At 43.1% G+C, this 21,252-nt stretch overlaps 2 long non-coding RNA genes across 4 annotated transcripts in view; both read right to left on the reverse strand.

Annotated features, from left to right (window-relative positions):
* The window catches only part of LOC136011838 (uncharacterized), a 70,721-nt gene extending 68,851 nt beyond the window's left edge, over window positions 1–1,870 (reverse strand). The window contains exon 1 of the long non-coding RNA XR_010611483.1: window positions 1,792–1,870. This is a non-coding gene — a long non-coding RNA (uncharacterized LOC136011838). The remainder of the gene's footprint in view (window positions 1–1,791) is intronic.
* A 5,427-nt stretch (window positions 1,871–7,297) lies between these two features.
* The window catches only part of LOC136011837 (uncharacterized), a 35,903-nt gene continuing 21,948 nt past the window's right edge, over window positions 7,298–21,252 (reverse strand). Inside the window, exons 2-6 of one of the 3 annotated variants that reach the window (XR_010611481.1) lie at window positions 13,132–13,286; window positions 12,483–12,643; window positions 10,585–11,031; window positions 10,164–10,327; window positions 7,298–9,475 (exon numbers count right to left, since the gene is read on the reverse strand). This is a non-coding gene — a long non-coding RNA (uncharacterized LOC136011837). Of the gene's footprint in view, window positions 9,476–10,161; window positions 10,328–10,584; window positions 11,032–12,482; window positions 12,644–13,131; window positions 13,287–21,252 lie in introns of those variants that run through there. The other 2 variants (XR_010611480.1, XR_010611482.1) reach the window with 2 other exon arrangements.

Below are 21,252 nucleotides of genomic sequence, written 5' to 3' on the forward strand. Positions count from 1 at the left end.
CTTGAAGAGCTGGGCACTGTTCTCACACACCAGAAAACAATCGATAAAGACACAAACAATAAGAAGGCTGCAGAACATAATGCTGAAAAAGTTAGGTAAAGAGTTCCAAGCCCACAGAAACAGCCATGCAAAGTGGACCTACAGATGCCATGTCACTGAACTCTGTCCAGTCACAGTAATAGACAAGAAGCCTGATAAATTTTCCCCTTTACCTCTGCTCCTCAAGGAAACTTACTAGTGTAACACTTATCTGTCTGTACAAGGGAGAGTCCATAATGCTAAGGACCTGAAAAGAGTAGCACAGAAACTAGGCAGGCAGTACCAGGACAAGGATCCCCACAGGGAATACATGAGAAAAAAATAGGTGCCTCTTTGAGAAAGAACTACAGAAGTCATGGATTGTGTCCAGACACAGAGAGACAACAGGACATGAAAGTGACCTCAGAGATACACCAAACCTAGGTGGCCCCATAGACTCAATCAGAACTGGCTCTTCGAGACAAGCAATTCTCATGCATGACAGCTGTATGAACATGTTTCAGCATGTCCCTGAACATGCATGTGCTCAAATCAAGTTCAAAGCTAGTGGATCTCACACCAGTACTAGGTACAACATTTGGGACAAAGGCTGATGATACCACCTTTTACGGTTGGCATTACACTGAAAGAAGCAGTGCTGGAACAGCCTAGCCAAGCACACCTGTCAACTAGCCCAGAGAGGACTACTAATGGTGCAGGCAGGGATCTGCAGTCCACACCCAGGTCAAATCTCAGTGCCTAAGAGCTAAACAGGACAGCATTCAACCCAACTTAAGTCACCAAGCTCTAGCTAAAAGAATCTTGACAGCTTTCTATTAGTCTAGCTTTCATTAATGCTGCTTGGACTGTCTCCATCATTTGCTAATGCAGAACAGATTAGAAGGTCTATCTATATATTATGAGATTTTTCCTGTGGGTGCAGGAATGCATTTCAGTAGTTATAAATGGCAGCCGCAGAAACCTAGTTTTTCTGATCATCTTACAATTGCATCCTTGTAAACAAGGAGGCAGATGTTGCTCTGATCATCAGCAACAGGAAAACAGCTTCTAAATTCCACGTCTCACACAAAGCTGTGCTTGTATCACCCCACAGTTGCATACATAGCAGGGGATGCCTGGCGGCTTCCCTAACAGAAAGGGCAAGCCAGGGCAAGGAAGAAAAGTGGCAGGACTAATTTTGCTGGCAGTGTTAAGCCAGAGCAACCTCCAGACAGCTCTAGGATGAACTAGGCTTGGGAAGCAAGGAGTCATGATGCATAGTGAATCCTTGCCCCAACTTCTGTTTTCTCTCTCTTCAGCTGTGCAGAGTAGCTGGGTGAAAGACAAGACTGTCCCGCTCCAGGGAACAAATCAGGAAGACAACTGGGGAGCTAGTTAGTCTACAGAGTGATGGGGAGAAGTGCTAATCCTCCAAAATTAATGTACAAGGCATGTTTATAACACTGATTGCTACAGACAACATCCTCTCATGGTCTAAAAAAGAACTATGTAGACAGGAAAGATGGAAGATGATGGTAAGCAAAATGGTCCTGGCAAAACAGCCCACTGAAAATATTTACAAGGGAAAGCATGCATAATTTTGAAGGCAGCCAGTGCTGCCAGCAGACCAACCAAAATGAATTCTTGCCATCAAGATGACTGCTAGGGTTTATAAGCCTTTTGTCAAGAGGTGCTAGCATGCATATGTATGGATTTACGCAAGTTCCCTCTTACAAATACAGAGTACTATGATGACCATCCCCTTGTACCTACCTGCTCTTATGGGATAGCTGATAGCTTCTCCAGCACCATTAGCCAGGCACTGTTCCTCTGCATGCCAGTGTAGAGTCTGGAAGGAAACAAGGACAGCTTTATTCAGGAAAAAAGTGCGAAAATGAAACACCATTTTTGGAAGACACAGCAATAATTTATCTACTTAAATGATAAATAAAATACTTTCCCATGTAACTTTGGCAGCCACCCATCAGCAGCATTCCACAGCCAAAAGTGATCCAATGGGCAAACACCCCTTTTCCACACTACCTCCCTCTCCCATCCACTAAACCCCACTCATGGTTTGGCAGCAGTGGGTAGCAGTGACCTAGCATAGCTAGGTCACTTAAGGAACATCTCTGTATGGCATCTTGCAGAGTATTTCTTGATTTGTTGTGAGAATTCACCACTGAACCCAACTACATGCCACAGCGTTGAGAAGGGACTCACTGAAACTAACTCTGCTCGTTCCTCTGCAATCTTACCAAGTTTCCATTCAGAGAGCTGCCTCTGCTTTGGCTTTTGTTGAAGACTGCCATCAGATGCAAATTGTTAAAAAGGAAAGAGTCAGTATTATACAATAGTAGAGGAGAGACCTTGCTGCAGAGAATCTATATTCTGCTAGAAATTAAAAACCTCTTCCCCACTCTGTAATTCAGCTCTCACCATGTAAACATACCTGTGCCATGCTACAGTGACTCCCAAGGCATCATTGGAAAATTTGTGGGCACCTTATCTGTATTCCTAACCTCCCAGAGCTTCTCTTTATAACATGTTACATGAAAAACTTCCATGGAATAAGCAATTCTGTGCTCATCCTTCCTGCTAAAATTTGTTGCCACCTTCTGTACCATCAGACTGACCATAACTGCATGGCTATGCTGTCTTATGAAGGGTCAAAGACTGGATATGAGTTTGCCCATTGACCTTTATACCACTGATTTTAAACACCCTACGTTTTTCAAAGTATGTCCCAAACTGAAAAATCCCATTCGTTATCTGGAAAGCCAACGTTCCTCATCTGCATCATACAGCCAAAGAAACTGAGTCAGCAGTTGTTTAAGGAAATTCCACTTTCCCAAAAGAGGAACTGTCATTTAGAGAACCTTCCTCTCAAATCCACTCATGAAGTTAACATAGGCTCAGCCCTGGTATTACTATCAAGAAGGGGAAGCACTTCTTTTACGCCAACCCTATGCAACGTCAATATTAAAGATACCTGTGTTCATGGATGCTCCCTGAGATACTGCAAAGTAGCAATGTCTTGGAAATGTCAGGGCTGCAGTTCAAGCATGAGATGGACGTTAAAGTTGACCTTACTGTCCATTTAACAAGAAAGCTCCAATATGGCAGCCTGCTCAGAGAGGAAGGACTCCTGTGTGGCAGCCGTTTATGCAGCTCCCACATGTTTATTCCACTCTGGGCAGACTAGATCCCTAAAGACAAGTAGAAAAGCAGTTTCTCCCACCCCAAGCATAGCCAGAGGGCTTCTACATGAGACACCTGGACCTCCAGCCACCTGCGACAGAATTGCCAAGAGGCACATGCAGGGCCTCAGCAGTACCCTGGGTTGCAGGAACACAGGTGCAGACCCTCATTCCCTTCCACACCATCCAGGCTTAGCAATGAACTTCCTGTTCCCCCATTCATAAGCCTATGCCATGTGTTTTGGTTTGGTGGGTTTTTTTGTTTATTTGGGGGGAAGAAGGAAAGGATGGGGGTGGTTTGTTGTTCTGGGGGGGATCTTGAGGAGGGATGGTCAGTTATTTGGTGGTGGCTTGGTTTTGGCTGGGTTTTTTAATAGCTCACCTCATTTCACACCTGCCATTTCAGCCTAAGGGTTGGGACCATGTTGGCAAGAGCTGAATAAGTTCAGAAGAGTACATACCTGACAAACAGGCCTTCCTTCTCTCATCCAAACAAACCAAGCTTAAGGCAATTCCCACCTTGCAGGCATCACACCCAAAGGACAACACAAATAGAAACAGCCTTGCAAGCAACAGCAAACATCCAGGATTGAAAGGAGTGTGACTTGGCTTTCTTCAGTAAAAGAAGTGTAACCTCCCCTGAGGTCAGATCCCACATGAACATGGACTTATTATCAAGGAACTGAAAGAGGTATTGAAGAAGCACCAACACCTAACAAAAAAACTCTTATAGCCCAAACCACACTTAAACTTGGCTCTGTGCATCTACCTGTCTGTAGCTCTTTACCCAATCCCAACATTCCTATATGTCTAAAGCACCACCAGCCTCCTGCCAGGCAGCTACCCCTTCCATATTACAGGTGCTCTTTGTTTCAGGAAATAAGCAGTGGTTATTTACACAGTTGATTCATTTGTTTTTTTTGCCTGATGGTTTTGGAAATAGCAGGCTTAGCTTGGCTTCTATCAAGTTCCACAAGAAACAAACCATGACACTAACAAGGATCCTTGTACTTACTACATGGATTCAGAATTTTGCTCATGAGCTGTTCATACAATGGCTATGGGGTGTCACACAACATCAGCATCAAGCTACAGGATCATTTAAACCTTGGCTGAAGTTCTCCCCATTCCTATGGTAAGTTAACATCACAGTAAGGCTTCCACCTGGGAGAAATTTAATGGTGCTGTTTTATACAGCACATCTCATTAATAATAAGTAATGCATTGGACAGAAGAAAAATATCTACCCTGTGTATATTGAGCTAACAAGGTCACACATTCAGATGTTAATATTTGTATAGCGTCATGCTGAGCTAGAAAATCTCCTGGAGAGTCTTCTGTCTCTGCATTACACAGATTTGTAAGAAAGACAGCCAAAAGTTGAAGGACTCTATGTACAGCTTAGAGTCCAAACCAGAGTCTAATGAAGCTGTGAGAAGCTAGGATGTAAAAACAAGATAGCCAAAATCAGGTAAAGAAATTAAGTACCCGGAAGTACTGGATCTGCAAGCCTAAGAAACAATAGAAAAATCTCTTTCAGGTTTGCCCTTCCCAGATGGGAACATCAGAATAAAGGAGGTTACCTTTTTTTCCTGCTTTTGAGTCCCTTCAGATCCATTTACATTTTATCCCCAGCCATATGCACAAAAAAATGCCACCATCAGCCTAAATTCTGACCTCTGATTTTGAGTGACTGATTCAGGAGTATTTGGAGTGTTACAGCAATCGTTTTAATACATGTGTCTAGACCCTTGTTTAAACTTCTTTAGAGTTTGAGTATGTTTGGGTGCATGCTCAGAAGTCAAGGCACTCCTGCAGTCCTGCTCCTTAGTTGCAATCTGGAAAGGACATACTGACAGCACAGTGGTATTGCTTATTCAGCCATACCAATAATCCAAAGAGTGTGCTTCCAAGTGTAGGATAAAAAGGTTGGGGGAGTGGGGGGACAAAACAAAAATCCCCAAACCAACCAAAACCCAAACACTACAGCCAATTTTAAGCTATTCTTTGGAAAAAAAGAAAAATATTAAAAATGGAGCCAGACCATACCAGACTGCATGCCTACTGCACCACTCAAAAAAAAAAACACTCTCAGAGCAAGGCTCTGGGCAAGTTCCTGAAGAGATATTTCTATAGGACATGCAAAAGAATAGATACTGCTACCTTCTCAAGCAAAGAGGATTTGAAGACCTATAAGCCAATATGTAAGAAAAAGCACCATTCTTATTACACTGTTACATCTTATATGACAGAACAATGGAAGGAACTCCCTATATGCAGGTGTTAGACATGTACTGCCTTCTAAAAGCAAAAGAGCAGGGAGTCAGCTGAACTATAAGCACATAGCCAGAGCACCTGAGACTAATTGCTAACTCACAGTTTTGTTATAGACTTTAACTACTAAACTTCCAAACACAGGTATTTATGTGCTTAAGTCTATTACTTTAGTATCACTGTCACTAAATTGCATGCACAATATATCTGAAACACTGGCTTGAAACCAGAAAGCAGGAGTAGAATTAGGTCCTACATCACTTCAGACCCTCCAGTCAGAGTATCTCAGCACTTCTCTTCCCAACAGTAAATCTTAAAATAAAATCAAACCCAAGTACACAATAAATCAGTGACAAAATAGAAACTAAACCCAGTTCAGATACCCTGACTGTATGGAACTTGTTGTCTTCTGAGTGTACAGAACCCTACATTTTCCAGCAATTTGTCCAATTCACTTCTAAATATCTCCCAGAGGGAAAAATATTTTGTGGTCTATTAAGCATTAGTGTTGGGAAAACCAGTTAATATTTCCCTCTGGGGTTAATCTGGACTAAACACCATGAGAATTACATTTTGACTGAGTAATTCAGTTTCCTTTTACAAGATTTCAAAGCACCCATCTCAGCTGAGGTCTCAGGCATCAGCTCCTCATGCATCTTTACCTGTCTTACTGTTTCTCCATTGTATCTGCAAATACAATCCAAAAATTACTGAAGTCAACAGAAGAGGTAGTTTAGCTTAAAATGAATCTTTTTCTCTATTCTGAGGTTTTAGATTAGCAAAGGTAACATGGATAAGTTTGCCATGACTCAGAAATTTGAAGGATGCATTAGACAGCTATTACAAAATGTCCTAGGCAGATTTTGTTCACTTTTGGTAGTTGAGCATGAAGTATATTAGATTAGCCAAACTTGTTTAAAATAGTCTTAAAAGCCTCTAGTGACCAGGAATCCCATGACATTCCCAGATACTACCACATCAATATCTTTACCACTAGAAGGTTTTCGTAAGTGTCTAGCATGGATCTTTCTTCTTAATTTAAGTGCTTTATTTCCCATCCTATCTCCATTGCTATGGAGAAAAGCATCTTTTCCCCCTTTCTGCATAAGTCTTGCTTATATACTTTTAAAATCCTGTTGTATTTGCTTTAATTCCAGTGTAGTCAGCTTTTTTCTGCTCCTTGTTTTGGGGTTATGCTTTCAAGATCTACAATTGTTCTCCTTGCTCTCTTCTGGCACCTCCTCATTGTCCGTATGTTCCCTGAAATGTACCCAATTGCAAATTGTGCTCCAGCTGTTTCCCCAGGACTTTGTACAGTAAAGGAGTTATAGCTGACTCTCCTGACACTACATGAGTACTCCTGGTTCATAAATCTAATATTTGGTTATTCTCCTGCAGCTACATAGAAACTCCAGATACTATCTTCTGTTCTTCAAGATCTGGAGCAAGCAGACGAAGCTCTTCAAAACTACAGTAAGGGATGTTAAAAAGAATCCCAATTTAAACAAGGGCTTAATTAGAAGTCACGATTATCCTTTAGGAGAAAAAGAACCAAAAAACCAAACAAAACCCCCAAAACAACCAACCAAGCAAGCTTCATCTTTTCATTAACTTATCTGTACTCTGTGTCAGGTCTGGTTTTAAGTACTCTGAAGCCTGACAATACCGTTGGAAGAGAAAAAGAAAAGAGCTGTTCTCTGGAGGCGCTATTATGAACAACATGTGTTCCTGGCTGTTTCCTCTGGGCCTGTTTTATGAATTAGTCCCAAAAAGCAAACAAGTCATTCAACACTCTCACCACAGGGTCACTCACTGAGCACAGGTTTTTATTTTAGCAGAACAGTAACAAACCTAAAAGTTCTAAGATACTAAAAATTTCAGCTTTATGCTGGAACAGAGTAATGGTACTGAAACAGAGTTAAGTTCTCTTCCATACTACAGAGGCAGCAGCATTGTTTTCTACTTTGTGCTGGGATTGTTGACAGAGGAGCATCTCTTAGTAGTCATTACAGAGAATAAGAAGACATTTGTTCTCTCCACACCAGCATAGAATTATTAGTCCCAGAGTCTCCCAATGCTGATGAGGTACTACACAGGTCCTGCATCACACTAGCAGGACAAAGCAATGGTGAAACTGTTTTGTGCATTTTTCCTCTAGATCATTGCTGTGCACTTCACAACAGTGAGAGTCAAAACAGCTAACCAAAACAATCTGATGTGGGTTAAAACACAAAAGCCAGGATATTAGGCAAAAAAATAAAAGAGAATTGTTTGCAAGTTCTCCAAGGCATTTATTTCCACCTTCCTCCACCACTTTGGTTCTGCAAACTTGCGAAGACATGCTGTTGCCTCATAGGTGGTTGTGCTCTTTCTTTACAGGCTTCAATCACATTTGAGGTGGCTCATAATAGATTTTGAAAAGGAAAGCCTAGTACTGGACTACTGTTATTCAATAGAACAAGAAGATAAAGCAAAATAAACTTCATATTTTTTGGTTGCAATGCCCAGAATTATGATCTAGATTCATCTAATTGCACTTGGATCCAGAGAATTAGTTCCACCCATTGTAACAAATGGAACCAATTGCAAAATTTGGATGTGAGTCAGTATTTAGAATACAATCCAAAAGTCAACAGCAGGCTTTGTCACAACTGCTAACATTTAAAGAGTAAGGGAAGAAACAAATGAGTAAAGAGCTGATTTAGCACAAGAACTCTCAGAAATGCTGAAACCCTGCATATCAAGATACCTTCTGATCACTGAGAACAGAAGATTAGAAATAAAAAGTGGCATCAGCCGATATTTTAAACATGTTTGATTGATAATTGAAGGTACCAGGAGGAACACTAAATCACAATTCTTCATCTTGGGTGAACCCCTTTCAGTATCCTGATTGGATTTATAACCTTTGATATAATTTCATCTATTGCTGGTTCCAAAGACTCCCCTCACTCCACACACTACCCCAAATGCCATTTCCATCTCCCAGCCTTGTGAGGGCATGCTCACATAACCATGCTGTGTTTCCAAATACTACAAGTTGAAAGTTGGGATATTTTGCTTGCCAAATACACGTGCAGGTTCTGGAAACTCCAGGTGAGGTGATGCATTTCAACAAAGTCCACTTTATGCTTCTCTTCCAAACTATTTTCCAAGCTCACACCTACTGTGTAGGAGAAGCAGCAGAAGCCTACATAGGTGAGCACCATGTGTTGATTCAGATTCCTCTAATAAATCAGACTGGTAACTCAAGGACAAACAGTGCCATTGTGAGGAGACGCACAAAGTTCTCTCATTCTTCAAGCATGGCAGCAGAAGCGAGGAACGCCAACACAGGGACGGAGATGGACAGCCACATCCCCTCACCTCTTGTGCCCTCTTTGCAGAAGCAAGAGTAATCCTATTTGCCAAGCAGCATTCTAGGGTCATCATTGAGCTTGTTAATGCCTGCACAGTATTCAAGACCTTTTAAAAGCACAGACTAAAGCTAGAATTTCAAGTCAGCCAGTTCAAACAGTAAACAGGACACTTAGTTTTAACAGGGAAAGGGTAATTACTCCTTGGCATTGCTGAGACTCTCACTCCAAACAGGAGAGCTTTCTACATGCCATGGTTCAGCTGAACCACCAGATACAAGCTGCCTGCAGGAGCAACTGGCTGCAAATCTCTGGCCTGTACACATTAGTTAATGCCATCCTCTTGAGCCCTGCTCTTTCTAGGCAGAGCTATTTTCAAACTAACCTTAAAATCTTTTCCACAGAGCCAGCAGCAGCAGAAAACCCCAGTTAGACTGGAGACTATTGCTTCCCCCACTCACCAGCATTTCCAAGCATTCACAGAAGTAAGTTGGCAGAGAAACAGGAAAAGATGGAGATTTAAAGAATCTTTTAGACACATGACTTTAGCACTAGTTTCCATGCAGCTCAGGCAGATGTTGACACTAGGAGGCTGCCCAATTCTGTTCCACCAGCCCTGTTTGTTACCTGGCAAGAGTGAAAAAACAAGCTTGTTAAACTGACCATCTAGCTCCCCCAGCCCTTAGGCACAAGGGGAGGCTGGCTCCAAGTTGCTGAAGAGGCTTTTATAGTCAGAGAATGGATGCTATGAGCAGGATTTAGATGCCAAATCTCCAGAGAAAACTTTGGGTTCCTGTGAACTGGACTACAAAAACCATCAAGCCCTCCAAATTCAAGGACCCTTATTTCTAGGCTTTGACAGTTTCAAGCCTTCTTTAAGCCAGAGTCACTTTCTCCCAGGGTGCTCCCACCCCAGTTCTGTGTTTGGGAGTTTTGACCTGGTGAAGAGGCAAGTGCTTATATCCTTTCTGCATGAGTTTTGAAGGACTGAGAGCCATGCAACATGTGTTGACCAAGTACAAATTCAAAGTGAATTTGTCCCAAGTGATGATAGCAATGCCATAAACAAGCTGATGAAAACAAAACAATCACTGCACCTACAGAAATACAGCAAGAAGATTAGCACCCAAAACTCTCTCAGCAGGCATCACTCTGAAATGTTTTTGCCTTTTGAGATTGCCCCCCACCTTTGTTTTTTTTTCTTAATGTGTTTAAATTCTAAATTAGGCAACAGCAGAGATCACCATCCACACCAAATTGTAAACAATCCCCCAAATTAAAGGTGTGCTAGCAGGTTTAAGCCGTATTTCCAGACCTGAATCTGTCCTTAAACACAAATGGCTTGTAATCCTGCCTCAAGAGATAAGGCCAGGCGTGGGTCCCTCTTCCAAACAGCTCTATTCCAGGTCCAGTGAGTAACGCTGGTTGACAGTCAAAAGAGCTGGAGGGCATAATATCCCCTCCTTTTTCATATTAATCCTGCAAAAAATAAAACACAAATGAAATAAACCATGGGACTCGTAAATCTATAAAATTCAGGGGGTAAAAAAGAAATTGCTTTTAACCAAGGATTTTTGGACTGCTGAGAGTGATTTTCCATGCATGTCTCATGCTTTGTGCATTGGCTGAACTTGGGGGAGGGGGAGATGGGGAAAAAACATGAAAAAATGACAACAAAACACCACCGCATTCAAGAGCAAGGAAAGCTGCTCAGGACTGGAAGGAATGAGACTCACCTGCGCCAGGAGAGGGCGCATTGACCAGCCGCAGCGGCAGTAGGAGCCCCCAGCCCTGCGAGCTCTCATCTGCTGCGAGCTGGAAGGGCGAGGGCCCTGGGAGCTTCCACCTGCGTTTCCCAGGGCGCTCCCTCATCGGGTCCTTCGTCCCTGTTTATCCCACACAGCTGGTCATTCATCTTCACTCAGACGGGGCTTTTTTTGCTCGGCTCTTCTGGCTCCGTATTAACACCCAGCTGCCTTAGGTGACACCATGACCTACTTTTTTCTTTTTCCCCTTCTCCCAGAGAATAGCAAATCACTGATTCAGTGTGGCTTGCAAGGAGGAAAAGCAAAATTAAGGAGTACTGGCAGAGCAAGCCAGAGCCCTTTTCAAAAATCCGTGGCTGTTCGTGAGATGTCAGGCAAAGAGAGGCAAGACCAGCCCAGGCTCCCCAAACTGCACAGCTGAAAAGGAGAAGATAACAGGAAAACTAAGAGAAGGGTCTTGTGTTTTGAGTGCCTGTAACAATTCTACCAAAACTGAAGCATTTTCCCACCTGGCTCCCATAAAGCTTAAGTCAGCTGATTTAGGACAAGGGTAAGAAAACTACTACAGGCAGTGGCAGTGACTCAGGCAAAGGAAGACTGTGGCTCAGGAGACACCAGCTCTTTTCCATCCTTCCCTACAGACATGATCTAAGGAAAATGTTTAGACTCAGAGCCTCCAAGATAATCAATTACATGCTTATATACCAGAAAAGTCAATCAGCTTAACCCTAACCTTAGGGAAATCCAGCTATCTCCACCAGCTTCCAGTATCAATTACAAATCTACTTTCCTTGAGGATGTGGGTTTTAGTCTCTACATGTCTAACCTCCCTGGTGTTTGAGAAGAGATAAGATTTCACTAATTCTGCAAGGTATTCTGTGCAGCAGACTGTTAGGCATGCCTAATAACTCAGCAAAGAGGTACCTAAAAGAGTAAATTGGAAATGTCTACTTTCTATGAGGTCTGTTCTATGAGGCCAAATAATCCTTCAAGGATTTTTGATTCTCTCAGACATCCAGACCTTTTTAGTTCTTGAGCTTTCAAAGGCTTGTCTAACATGGTTTCAAAGGTATATTACTCTGACTTAACATGCCTTTCTTGAAATACACAGATGGTTATCCTTGGTAGCAAGCTCACTGCAGCAAGGCAAGCAGTATTTATCAGTACTCTAGCAAGACTGAAGTCAAGACAAGCTACTTCTAGGCTGATATTTACTTTCTTCATTGCTGGAGAGCTTGCAGGACAGAGTGTATTTGCTTGCTTGCAGGTCAGGTCCAGAAGGATCCTCATTATTTTTGCTCTTTCATTTCAGGATCTGGTTTGTAATGGAACCAATGGTTTGGCAGGAATGGCATGAATCCTGGCAGCAACTGGGCAGCATTCATGTGCATTGGGATAATGCTCACTAGGACTCAGTAGCAGAAGTGCAACCCTGCATTAGGTTGTGAATGTCTGACCTGAAGAGTAACTCCCACCACCTGCAGCAGCTGCAAGCTTTTATATCTTCACTCTCACCACTTTAAGCATTACAGTGCCTGCTGGCAGGCAGGAGCAGAAGAGCTCCAAGGTGTACCACTAGGTCTAAGCTCTTATAGCCAGAGTTTAGGACCTGGCTCAGCTGGGTATATTCTGAAAGTCACTGCCACTGTACTTACTTTCCACTGCTGCAGAAGGGCTGAGCTACATCACTGCCATTCAGCGAAAAGCATCTTGTTTCATTCAGAGCCAAGTATCCCCCTAGTGACTATTCTTGCTGAACATGCCAGTAGCTGGGGCAGGAGGTGCTGAATGTCCAACATGTCCCACCTCACTTCAGTACAACACAGCACCAAGACCTCATCCATCTGTGCCCCAGACACACCACTTACCCTGCACTGTGCTCAGCTGCACTGACACACAGGGCTGGAGCAGAAGATGCTGCAGCTGGGAGTGTTCAGGTACCCAGACTCTCATGGAGACCCAGCTGCAGACTGTAGCCCCTCTTTATCACTAACATCCATGTCTTTTTCATATATGACCCTGAATGGCTCTCATGAGAAAAAAAAAAAAAAAAAACATTAGAAAGTCACTACAGTCACTACATTTGTGAATAGAAAACAGGCGCCAGGGCACAATGTCACTGCTGCTCCCAGCAGCTCCTAAAAATGCATCTCAAAAAAAAAAAAAACCACCTGAAACTATCTGAGTACGGAAGACATTGTTCTCTTCCACACATCTTTTCTTTCAGATCCCTCCTGGAACCCAGTTGCTCTGCAGAATCCCTAGTCAGGGACACGGCACAGCAGCCCAGCACAAGCTGCTCTCAGTTTTCCACTGCAATTAGCATAGGTGGTGTTTATATTATTTTAGAGTGACCTGGCTCCTCTGGGAAAAGCCCTTGTCTCCAATTCACTCAGAAAGACATAGCAGTTGCTTCTCTGCTCCTGGCATGAAGTGACCTTGAATATGGTTGGGATGGATGAGTCTAGGGTAAATGAGAATCACTACCACCTAGGCACTGAGTATGCATAGGCTTACCACTAAAGAGCTGGAATCCTCCCACAGAGTCCACATATAAGTCTCAGTGGCCACGTCAAAGGCTCAAGGAGATGCTTTCGAAAAAAGGCACAGATTCCCCAGAGGTTGCCCAAAACTTGTGGATGGAAGTGTAAAATTATCTTCTCTCAACTGACCTACATGTAAAGAATAAACACTCAAGAGACAATCGGCAGGATCAAGGCACTCTGCACACTCTCAGCCCAAACACATGCTCCTTGCTTTAAAGATACGCAGCCAGCATGCCCCAGGAGCTCCTTGCATCTTCAGACATACGTTAACATTCCTAGAGCATATCTACACAAGCATCTGAATTCAGATAAACAGAGTGCTTTAGAAGTAGATCTCCCAATTGTTCACATTTGCTGCATTTTGTTCCACATCACATAGTGATTCTGAAGATCAGCTAGACTGGAAGAGGCAGAGCACACCAAATGCACTCCAACCACCAACATCCGATCCTAAGGGCTGGTCCTCCAAAGCAGTGCTAATCTAAAGTGAAGCCCCTCTGGAAATGCAGATAGCACTGATGTTATTATATTCTCGCCCCCATCTGACCTATTCCACAGAGTGCCTCCAGTTCACAGATCAGTGACACCCTCAGTGCCGCTCCAGCTACACTTTGCTTCCCCCCATCTGACGGCTTTCACCTGTTTCTTTTGCCTGGTGCTTAGATGATCATCCTCAGAGACAACCCCTTAGCTTTTATTGCATGCAGTTGCAACACCTATTCAGATAGGGCCCTTAGCTCTCCCTGCCTGAAAAGTCTGAATAAAATGAAATTAATTCATTGCAGTTTTTACTGCTTCCAAACTTGCTTGCTAAAGATGTTTCCCCATTTCACCAGGAACCATTATACTCCAGTCTCAGTTGCACAGACCATTAACCCATTATGAATGGGCAATATTGGTCTATTTTGAATAGGTGGTTCTAGTTCCTCTGCCACAATAAACAATAGCAGCAAAGCTGCTTGGCACTAGCCACCTTCTGAGGCACTGTTCATATTCTGGTGCTTGTGCACACTGCATGGTTTACAACAGTGATTTTGCATTGTTTATTTTCTGTTCCTCTGCAGACAGTGGCATTGTTAAACAGCATGTGTCCAAGAGAATCCACCCTCTTCATGGGATCCCCTCCCAGCTATTACAGCACTTCCCAGAAACCTACTGAGCCATGGAATAAACAAGTCTCAATGGGGGGAATTGAGCCCACACCCGAGAAGTAGAGTGCCATGAAGCCTCCATAGCAATGAAAGTAACTTGGACTTGCATGAAACCTTCCTTTTGCCTAATGAAAACCCTGTGTTGTCACCCTTCTTAATGAGGCTTTCTTGTCCCTTGCAGGCAAAAGATGGAATAATGGACTTCCCCCTGACTGTTCCAGTTGTGGTATGGGCCATGAAGGAAGATGGTTTTCTCCCTCTGACCTATGAGCTTGGGCAGCCGAAGCGTTTCACCTTGGACAGTTTCAACCTCCAGTGCAGATGAGCCAGCAGAGGCAGGAGGAAAGGCAGGATTCCTCCCACATGCTCAATTGGTTTGTTTTTCCTCACCCGTGCAAAGTTAGACAAATTGCCAGATTTGGGGGCAGGAAGGAATCTCCTCCAACTCAGATTGCAGCAACTATTATGTAAATAACTTGTTTGTCTTTTTTTCCTTTTACCCCCTGCAGTCTGGGGTCTGGTACATCCTCAGTGTCATCCAGCCATTCTCTCCTGGCAAATACCCTCACAGCAGCACTGGGAAGCCTTTGCTGGCATTCTGCCCTGCATACATACACTCATCTTTTGTCATGGGATACAGAGAGATGCTCTGCAACATTTTATATTAGCAAAAGCCAGGAAGACCCTGCTGGTCTAAATATCCCATATGAAGTGTATCAAGATTACAGCAACTTTGATTCATTGATTCAGGCAGTGCATCTCATACTCACATTTCTAGCTTGGTTTTTTCTGTCTGGCAACAGATGTCCAACATTTCTGCTGCACAAGCAAATCACAAGCAGTTAATGTGCAGGCTCTTTGTAGGACCTGGAGCTGGAAACCCACCTCTCTTCTGGGCCAGAGCAGGTCTAGGCTGACAAGCAGTATCAATAATTATTCTCCCTATGACATGACAGGCCAATACTCTCAAGCCTCCTTTGAGCAGGAGGAGAAACACTCAGTCCTACTATCTGACCTTAGATTTGCTCTATTTTTATCAGCTTTGAGCTACACTTCCCCATCTATCTGGGTCTTTCAACATTGCCATGTTACAAGACATGTTCATTTCGCTCCTTTTCATAATTAATTCCCACTACAGCTTAGCTCACATGCACAATCAAAGCAGAAGCCCTTCAGAAGCACTAAACCCAATACTAGGTTGCATAAAAATGATAGTTCCCATATGTCCTTATGAACACCATGCCAAACTGTATTTGTACTGTATTTACATCGTGTTAACATCTACCAAATTACCAAGCCAGCAGGGGAACATACACCCATTAACAATTCTAAACAAGGCTTATAGTCTGGGTGAGCATTTAACTCTTTTTTTTTTTTTTTATTTTAAAAAAGAGCAACACACTAAAAAAAAAAAAAAAAAGAAAATTTTAGCATAATCTTGGCCTGCAGTTTCATGTTACTTGCCAGAACTGGAACATCTGCATCCTGTGGTATTAGAAAACTTGGGGACTTTGTTAATTCAGAGGCATCTTGAGTCCCAGATGGGATTACCCCCGGGAAAGCTTCCTGTTCTTCTGACATTCACATGGTTCAAAAGAAGAGAATTTAAGCTACCATGACTAAATTCTTTCTCTCCTTTACACTTGAGCTTATTTTCAAGTGTACAGTTCTTCAAAACGTGGAACCAGGTCCATTAATACAAGTTGAGGATCTGAAACTATGCTCTGGAAAGTTCCTTTCCTATTCAGGGATATTTCCTGGCCAGCAGCCTTCTGATTTTCCTTGGCCTGGGCTTTCTTTATATTTAGTAGCTGACCAATCTTAAAGTTTGTAAAAAGAGACCCTCACTAGTTTTTCAGCCGAGAACCGAACCTGAAATTCTCTCTCTGTGGAGACATAGGAAGTCAGAAGTGCCAAATAGGTCACAGCAATGATCTTTTAAATGTGTCCCTCCCTAAAAGCAGCCGAAGAGAGGAAAAGTAAGTTTTGGACCTTCTGCCCAGGGTTGTGAAGCCTCTTCCTGTAGATTGGCTTTTTAGGCACAAGGATGTGATCTTTCCTTTTAATCTATTCAGGCACTAGTTCTCATTACTCATAGCTGTACACAGTAATCAGTAATATTCATCTTGAGACCTCTGGGAGATCTATCCAATACTACAGCAAACCAAAACGCCTGGCCCAGATTTCAAGCAGAGGCCAAAGTCAGGATACAGTAAGTTATCTGTACTTTATCCTACTGTGCTGTAGGTTCAGGGGAATTATAGTTGCCTCTTCTAGTATAGAGACGTTCAGTAGGATTTGAGCAGCAACGTGCATCAATGCCCAGACTAGTTAGAGCTGAAAACTAGAGACCATAATGAGGAGCAGACCAGAACCAGACCAGAACCCCAGACCGCTGGGGACAAGGAACTCAGTGGGTCACCCTAGACTTTGGTGCACAGACAACATGCATGAACTCAGGGCACTGGTATACAAGAGGGCTTCACCATGGACCCGTTCAGTCAGGCTTTGATCAGAGACAGTATTTCTTGCTGTTTACTCTTCAGTTCTCACACTCTCCAGCTCACTGGACATGGCAGCTTTCAGTCTGCTCTCTTCAGCTTGATCTCAATGGACAGGCAGAAGAGATAAAAGACTTTCTAAAGTGTTGCTCAGCTGTCCACTAAGCCTGTAACATGAGGGTGAATGAGTGGCCATATGCCTTGATTCCTCATGCACTGACTCTGTGTCATTGTGGACACATGAAAGTACAAATTCCAATTAATTTGCCATAGTTACGGCTATTATAGAAGGCAGAGCACAGCGATGTTTAGAATTCACCATATATACCTTATAACTTGCTGCTTAATATTCATGTTTAAGACATATCAGATCTAGAACAAAAGGAATACAGATCCATACTTTGAGGCCAACAAAATTAGTGGAGATGATTTTCAGATACTGAAGCTTTGAGCTACACATGCATTTGGTAGACAATGCAAGTGAAAAGCTTTGTAGTTAGGAACTTGGGCATAAAACCCCAGGGAGTGTCTAGTGGTCACATTGAACTCTCCAGGCAGCCATATTTTACACAACATTTTGGATCATCTCTTCAGGCAAGTTTGTGATCTTGGATTTCAAACAGGATTTTGTGATGGTGATTCCAATATGCTCTCACTTCACTCTTGTAGCGGCACACAATGACTATGCAGGGTGAACTGAGGTTCTGGTTCAAGAAAGGATCTTGTGAATGAAGAAGGATTTAAACATGCCTTCAGTGTTAAAAAAAAAAAAAACAAAAACAAAAAAAAAACAACAAAAAAACCCCAAACAAACTATTTTGCCAGGAATCCTAATCTGCATCAAAACCTGTGGTTGTTTCATGCTACTTCAGGGTTGAACTGAAAAACAGTGTAAGAAGATGCCCTTCACTTACCCCAGCACCCTTCTTCCCTGTTTCTGAGGAAATCAGAAACTGATAGAAAAGGATTGACACAGGAGGAGCCAGTAGGACACACACATCCTGACAGCCCCTGCCGTGCACGATGGACCAGCTGCATTTCTAAACCAATTCACCCAGTCTGCAAGGGAGGAAGCAAGGAACAAGAATTTGCCTGTGGTCCACAACTTATTTATAGCCACAACTGCAGTTAGAATTCAGGTCTTCCTGGCCACTAGGAAAGCACAGTCAGAGCTCCAACCATCTGTTTGAGGGTTAGGCAACCTCAATCTCTGCCAGCTCCTAAACTTTAAAGAAAATAGGGTTGTTCTTTTTTTCTTGCCCTAAACTCCTCTTGAGCCTAGATTTAAGTGCCTAACTCTAACATTTCCAAAATGCCTCAGTGATTTGGAAGCACAAGTCACGGTAATTTCATGCAGACGCTGTGGTGAAGGCTGACCACTGACCAACTCCTAGTATGGAAAAATTTTGTCCACCATCATTCTGAAAGATGGTAAGGAAAGGTCAAATCTCCAGAGAGCCTCAGTACGGCCTTTGAAAAACATCTTAGTAATACTTTGTCATGCACAGCATCAATGCGGGAGTTGCTAGAACTCATTCCTCTGGGATATAAATTATTTTCCCCAAAGTGATATTTAAACCATATAGTCATTGTTTCTGAGCACAGCTCAAGACATTCCTTTTCCCTTAACATGTATGCCTGCTCAACCTAAAGTTAAGAGCTGTGAGAACTCTGATGGACTTTTGATAAATAAGCTGAACTGTATGTGAAAGAACATAATAAATTCATCTTGAAGTCAGGGAATGTCCACTACCTAAGAATTTACCTGTGTCTTTTATGATGAACATATTAATATTGGAGCGAGTCCAGTTTTCTTAACATGTACCCTGTTGCCCTGAAGGGGCCCTTCCTACACCATCTGCCAAAAACAAAAGCAAACACTTTCTTCCCAGAGCACTGGTGGGATCTTTCAGCTGAAAGGGACAAGAGGGGTTGTAAAATGCTGGCATTTAATTTCAGTGTAGGAAAGAAGTCCCATCCCTCTACCTTCCACAAAAACTTTGGGAAATGCTTCAAGACCAGTATTTGCTGCTAGCAGAAGCCTTACTCCACATAACCTCCCAGGGGAGGTCTTACAAGAGAAAAGGTTGTCCAAGACAAAGATCTCTTCCAACCAGCTGGAAAACAAAATAACCTCATTAATCTACTCAAAATACTGGGAATTTCGCAGAGCTATGCTACAGATTTGTGCAATATCTCATATTACAGATCATTGGTCTCCAAAGAAACTGTGAAAGAAGAGATAGGTGGGAGAAGAAGCCTGCAATGGAGACTTCTAATTGCTGGTCTTGCATTTGGCTCTGTTAATTAGAGTAGCACAGGGGAGCTTGGGACTCCCCAGCATTATAGAACTACTGTCTCCAGGGATGACTGAACATCCAGTTGTTTGGTTTGTCACTGTCCATACACATCTCCTCTATTCAGAATGGTGCAGGTACAAGTTCTTGTTACTCTCTCACTATCCATCATAGGCAGCATCTGCAGCCCTAATTAGTCATTCTCAAGCACACAGAGGTGGGCCCTGCCCAAACCAGCTCACAGTCCCAATGACAGACAAAGGCAACTCAAGTTGCCCAGTGTCCCACACCAGCTCAAAGCCAAGAGCAGAGCCCAGGATCCCTAACTTGCAACCAAAGACCTCATCCCCTTTACACTTGCTATCAACAACTGGGGGTGAAAATGGACTTGCACCTGAACAGGTTTGCTCATCAAAACAGGGTTAACTTTTTCCTCCTTAGCACAATAACCTAGATCCCTAGTGAACAGAACAAACCCATGACCCCCAAGAACCATGGAAAAGAGAAGTCCTGTTTATGGGCTGTCTTTTCAGTAAAGAAAAGGCCTTAGCACCTCTGGGATGAAGAAAAAATGAGAAAAAAAGGTGTGGAGCATAAAAATAGATGGTCACAGAAGACCGTCTTGGCAAGAACTCTATGCCAGTTGAGCAGCTCTCACATCTGGGAGCCATGAGTGCCTCTGATCATGGGCTCCCAGACATGCACTCAACACTATGAACAAAGCATAATGAAAAAGGCAAGGTGGGGCAAGGCTGAAATTACTTGTTGGCAGTATCCAAACACATGCTGACAGAGAGGGCCAGGGATCCAAGCCAGTTGGAGAGGACAGCCAGATAGAAGTAGGGAGAGGTGTCATCATCAGTATTGCCTTTGTTGCAAAGTTGAACTTTGCCTTTGCCTATTCCTTGCTCTTCAACAAGAATGTCCTAGAAACAGATGACTGAAAAGACAGAGCCAGGACCTGCATAAAAGAGGGCCTAGCACAGTTATGGGCCCTCTTGAAAGGCAGTGTGTAACCATCAGGAATAGAAACTATAGGTATTTTACTTTCCACATGCAAAAACACCATGCTAGAAAATTCTCTGGAAAGAGAAAAGAAGTCCTCAGCTTTTTGTGCTCCATAAGAATGGCCAACATTTCCCAGTTTGGGAGAGTGGAAGGATAGTAAAACACTAAACACCCCCTAGTAACTTGAATGACAGATATGTATTTTGGCACACAAGTTGCCTCTCCACACAGCTTCTGCAAGAACTAAGCAGCTTATGAAGCTTAGGAAGACCAAGAAAATTTCAAGTGGCAATGAACTATGCTGCTCTGAATAGGTCAAGCTTTTCTAGCCTGGCTACCTCCATTATCCCTGACTTTGGCTTTGCCTGCAGCCTGTCACTGGAACTTTCCATCACGCGGTTCATTTGCCTGCAAAGGATGATGTCTTTGTGATCAGATGCTAGCTTAGACTTCAGACAGACTGGGCTCAGCTCCCATCCCAGTTCACCACTTGCTTCCCATGGTCATCCCACACCTCCACTTCTATATTCAGGCAGTAAATACATTAGCAATCAACACTGTTGTGGCTCAGTTATGTCAAGAGCCATTTAAAAAAACCTGTCAGAGTCTGTGAATCTCTCCCTCCTCGTTCTGCCCTAGGCTTGTGTTTTGTTTTGTCTTTTCCCCCCTCTTTCCTGGGAAATGTGATGAAGGAGGGTGGAGTGGCTCGGGCTATGTACAAATATTCAGACAGTCTCTTAGCAATAAATGGATCTCAGTCAGTTCTATTATCTGTCTGGCTGTGGCTCCTATTATCTGCTGTGAATTGTAGCAGCGATCTCTGGAACAGCATTCAGGCACCATCATTACTAACTTCCACACCCTCCAAAGACCACACTGTAACAAGACATGCTGGATAATACTTGCCATTAGAAGAGGGAACATAAAGGATTCAAGCTATGACTAACACAGTAAAAGGCTCCACATAGGGCATTACATTCATTGACCCTGGTTTGTTATTAAAGAAAATTCTGGGTCCAAAACCTAGACCTGCATTTTATGCAGCATATCAGCTGATTTACACAAAAAGCTGATTTCATCCTGTTTGAGCTTCCTCCCCCCACCACAACCCTAAATCTTCATGGGTGACTGCAGC

The sequence above is a fragment of the Lathamus discolor genome, chromosome 3, assembly GCF_037157495.1.
Source record: "Lathamus discolor isolate bLatDis1 chromosome 3, bLatDis1.hap1, whole genome shotgun sequence".
Lineage (NCBI taxonomy): Eukaryota > Metazoa > Chordata > Aves > Psittaciformes > Psittacidae > Lathamus > Lathamus discolor.